Raw genomic sequence first — 4,957 nt, 5'->3', positions numbered from 1 at the left:
CGAAGTTGGAGGTAGTTGGAGTAAACTCCAAGCTCAAAGTTCTTCTGAAATTATGCTGGCGTGAAAAGGCACAGGGCCAAATCCACACGGAAAGGCATCCTGTACATCAGGAGTTCCCTGCATTCACTTCCAGAGAGAATACATTAATGAATGGGTAGGTAAGCAAATACGCCAAATGGGAACTTACACATATGATTAAAATTCAGAGGTAAATTGCAGAAATGACTCATAACTTCAAAGAACAAAAGAGTTTTTAATGAAGCAGAATTGTATCATTGACACTATTTAGAATTGCTCAAACCCCAGGATAAGAAAATATGAACTTTTAGCCAGTTGGGTAATTGTGTTTAAATCTTCTACAAATGATGCAAAAACAAGACAAGGGGTGCTTCTCCTGTCCTTGCTGTGACCTGAAGTGACAGCCAACTCTGCAGAGTTACACTGTCTGTGCCTCTGTCCAACCTGCCTTAACGTAAATGAATGGTCTTGAAGTTAAATGTTTTATTTTAGATTTAGTTCTCAGAAGTGAAGGGACCTCAAAGCGGAAGGTCTACTAAATCCTTTCCTTTGGAAATCAGTGCTTAGGATTTTGAGAGCATGATATACAAATTGCATATCAAGGGAAAACCAGATGTTGGTGTCCCCGTCTAGGTGCAGGAAGGCAGAAAGAAGAGAACAAAACAAAATAAAGCAAAACAAAACACCAACCCCCCCCCACCAAAAAAACCCCTGACCTTTTCAAGTTCCAGGTTAGTGTTTGGCGCCCTCTGGTGGAAAGTTGAAATTATAAAATACTGTATAAAATAGGACTAGTTAGCCCTTAATTGCAAACATTACCTCATCCTTACAAGTGCGTCCAATTCAAATTTATTGATTAGAGATTGAACTAAGAGAGCTTAAGTAAGGTGACCACAGCCACACGCCTAGGAAGCAGCAGCTCCCTTGGGCCCTCCACACCGCAACAGCTCAGGGGAGCATAAGGGGTGCCCACCCCAAACTGCACTTCAGCACTACAGCAACTTGCTGAATTGTGATGGCACAATCTAAAACCGTTTCCTAAAAAGAGTCTCTTGAATATGGCGGCTTACTTGCAAAAGCAAACCACGATGACTTAGTTGGTCATATACTTTTCTTATGCTTGTTTCTTTTTTTATCTTAACATGTTCTGATGCTGGACTTCAGAGACCTGTAATAATAATTCACAGGCTTAAAAAAAGAACACTGGTGCTACACATGCATGCCTGTAATCCCAGCACACAGGGAGGCTGAGGCAGGGAGATTCCAAGTTCAAGCCCTGCCTTGGCAAATTAAAAGACTTAGTCAGGGGGGCTGGCGAGATGGCTCAGTGGTCTGGAGCACCTACTTGGAACAAGCTTGGCAAAGCACAGGGACCGCGGTTCGATCCCCAGCACCACACGCCAGCCAGCCCCGCCCCCTGGTTGACTGAGCAGGCCACACACACACACACACACACACACACTAAATAAATAAATGTTTTAAAAAAAAAAAGACTTAGTCAGAACCTGTCTCAAAAAAAAAAAAAAAAAATTAAAAGGGCTGAGGATGTAGCTCAGTGCAAAGGCCATGGGTTCACTCTCCAGTGCAGAAACAAAACAAAATGCAGACAGTTACTTAGTGGTTGGGCAACACGCACATCTTGAAACTTTGGAGGAAGATTCCACCAGCGAGGACACTAGTGATACTTAACAAGGTGGCATGAGGTCCTGCACATCACCCCCACATCCGATGTCAGAAAGGAATTGTTCTGCCCTTGGTGATGAGCAAGGCCTGAGGGGTTTGCAGGAATCTTCCAGCCCCCTGTTCCTTGAGGTGTACCAGCCCTCCTCAAAATTGGGGTTTCGCTCTGTCTCCCATCTTTCAAAGTTCAGTCAACTCTACTAAGAAACACTGGCTTCTATCCCCACCCCACCGCCAGCTGTTCTGCTGCTATCTCAAGCTTGATTCTTCTAGAAAATAGCTCCTGGTCACCTGAATTGTCCTGCATCCAATGTCATTCACTATGAATCGTTCTAAGAATCCATTTCCTTATGTCTTGCAAGAAACCTCGGCCTCTTTTCTAAAGCAGAAAATGTGAGCTTAGAGTGAGGCCAACAAATACACAGGTGCTGGCCATTGAAAAGGTGTTTTGTGGTCCCTTTTGCTGAGAGGAGGGGATGTTGCATCCTGGGGACCACAGGCAGGAGCACTGGGCTTGAATGTGTAGGCAGGGAGAGGGGAAGAGTAGGCAGGAGCCTGACTGCAGTTTCTGTGGACCATACACACCAAGGAGAAATTTCAGTGGTTGGGAGCAGAGGGGATAGCCCTGCTGTCTGGAGCCTGGCCTAGACAATGAGGCCACATGCAGAGTGACCAGAGCTAGCCCACTGGAGACATGATGGTGTGCAGCTGGCTTGCATTTGAAATGAGTACTTGGCTTGTGAGCAACTCCTGCGTTCTCTCTAGGAACCTGGTGTCTTTGGTCCCACTGGGGTCTGAGGCACCATCTTTTCAATGTCTTAGGGATCAATTGCAATAGAGTGTCCATTCCTGGCATGCTCAGTGACAGCCTTGTTCCCAGAGCAGCTCTGCTTCTTGAGAAGGCAGCCCCAATCACTCCCATGCTGTTTAGTCCTTCAAGAAACAAATCCTAGGCTTGCAGCCTCCCTCGCTGGAGAGGCTCACGCTGCCCCATGGCTGTGTTTGCCTGAAGGGTAGTATTTATTGAGTGTTTCCTATGTGCCAAGATGTGCTAAGAAATCAGGGTATTAAAATCCTTATCTAGCTCTATAATGTCCCTAACATCATCAGTCCATCTACTCTGCAGACAGGAGACGGACAGCTTGAAGAACCTGTTAAAGATCCTGCAGGTGGGTGGCACCTCAGGGACCTGATCAAGTCACACTAGCTCCAGTGTTTTCCCCAACCACAGTGACCTGCCTCTCACACCACAAAGGCCCACCAGGATCTCACCAGTAGGATCTAGGGGCTCATAGACATGGAGCCTAAAGCCTACCAGAAGGGGACCTAGGACACACCATTACCACCAGGAACCAAGAGGCTGGTGAGATTGTAAGAGCACCCGGAAAGCTGCCGGGAAGTCCCTGCTCAACCAGGTCCGGTTTTGCTCTGAGGTGACACAGTCGAGCCAGTCAGCAGGGCCTGTCCCAACACTAGCAAACGGAAGTCCTCAAGTAGCCACCAATAAGGACTCCATGCTCTGAGAGGAGACTTGAGCAAGACCAGAGTCCAGAGCCCTGTGGCTCAGTCACTCTTCTGACACTGAGACACAATATCGTCACGCACAATTTAAGGTAAAAGAGATTTATTTGGGCCCACATTCTAGTCTGTAGTTGCAGGCTCCATGGCGGGCTGGCCTGGCGGAGGAGAACTGGCAGCACTGTGAGCAGGGAGTAGAGGGAGGGAGGAGCGAGGGAGGAAGAGAAACCCTTCTAGGCCACACCCCCGGGACCGTTTCCTCCAATCAGACCCCAGCTCCTAACAGCAAGTTAGCTCTAAGCCTTCGGGATCCAACCGTCCTCCCAAGCCTCACCTAGGAGAGCCTGGACTTCTGGGGGACTCTAGATAAAACCACAGTGCCTTTGCCCCTATTTCCCCTGCTCCAGTAGCAGGACGCTGGTGCGCCTATGCTTTCTGCTACACATACAGGACTTTTGGTGCATCCAAGGGACATCTGTTTAATGCTCTCACGCACCTGCCAGCCGGGGAGCTTCAGCTGCTCTGCTTAGATAAGTGGGATTTTTTTTCTCCTTGCAAATCGGGGAGCGACAAAAGCACAGACCCTCGCCGGGGCTGCAGTCTGTGGGCTGCGCACCCTGAAGGCTGTTCTCTAAGGAAGGCATTCTGCTGGGGCCTCTTGTGTACTCATTTATTTCACAGCCAGGTTTTTAAATCATTCTTTTCGGCTGGAAACATATTTTCACCTAAGATAATAGACAGAAGTGTGAGCTGGGTACAGTTCCCAAGTGACACCAGCATATGTCCCGTGTTTCCTCCTGAATCCCACACTCCCGCCGGTACTTTTTTTTAACTTTTCCGTCTTCTAGTTCCTAGGAGGAAGATGTAACAAAGAAAACAGGACCTGCGTGTCGTGCCACTTAGAAAGCTCCCCTTGAGTTTACTGAGAAAGTGGAGAAGCCCCAGGCCCCAGTCCTGTTTTATTCCCGTCCCCACCCCCACCCCCTCAGGAGCGTCCCATTTGTGCTTGTGCCCCACCCCCCGCTGTGTTTGCTCAGCCTTCACTGTCGCCCACCTGGACTGTCACAACCCTGCGCCTTCACCCGCAGTGCCTCGAAATCCACCGCCCTCTCTGCAGCCAGAGGTCTCGCCCCACAACTGCTCGCAGAAACGCAGCTCTCTCTTGCTTCATGCTTTGGTGACTGCCCATTGCTTCCTGGACACGTCCTGCCTCTGTACCGTGGCACTGGTCTGTCATCCCTCTCCCCTGACACTATGGGCGGTTCCAGGCCACTATACCGGTGAACGTGGGTCTTTTATCTTTCCGAAATGTTCTTTCCCTCCTTGTCCACCTGGAAAACTCCTAGTGCCTCCTTAGGACATGTCTGGCTTGGCTTGCCCTGGGAAGCACACAGACCCTTCCAGGCCGAAGCTGAACATTTGCTCTGCACAGGGGGCTCTCGGTGGCTGTGATGACTGCTGTCTTTCCTGCTCTTTGTGAGTGGGATTATATTACAAGCACTTGTTTATGCCTGGCTCCTTTCCACTCAGCAGGATGTGCGTGCGAGTTACCCACGTTACTGCGTGCGACTGCATCCCTTCATTCTCGTGGTGATATACTAGTTTCTAAAGTGCAGTCTCTATTCTATGCTGCGCAGGTCTTAGCTGCTTCGTACAGAGCAGCTATGAACATCCTTTCAGATGTCTTCCGGTGAGTGAGCCACATTTCTAAGTAGGGGCACATCCAAGAGTGGAAATGCTG

This window comes from Octodon degus, unplaced genomic scaffold (assembly GCF_000260255.1).
Source record: "Octodon degus isolate 3935 unplaced genomic scaffold, OctDeg1.0 scaffold00036, whole genome shotgun sequence".
In the NCBI taxonomy this organism is placed as follows: domain Eukaryota; kingdom Metazoa; phylum Chordata; class Mammalia; order Rodentia; family Octodontidae; genus Octodon; species Octodon degus.
The sequence above is the reverse complement of the archived record's forward strand: the minus strand, read 5'-3'. Positions refer to the sequence as shown.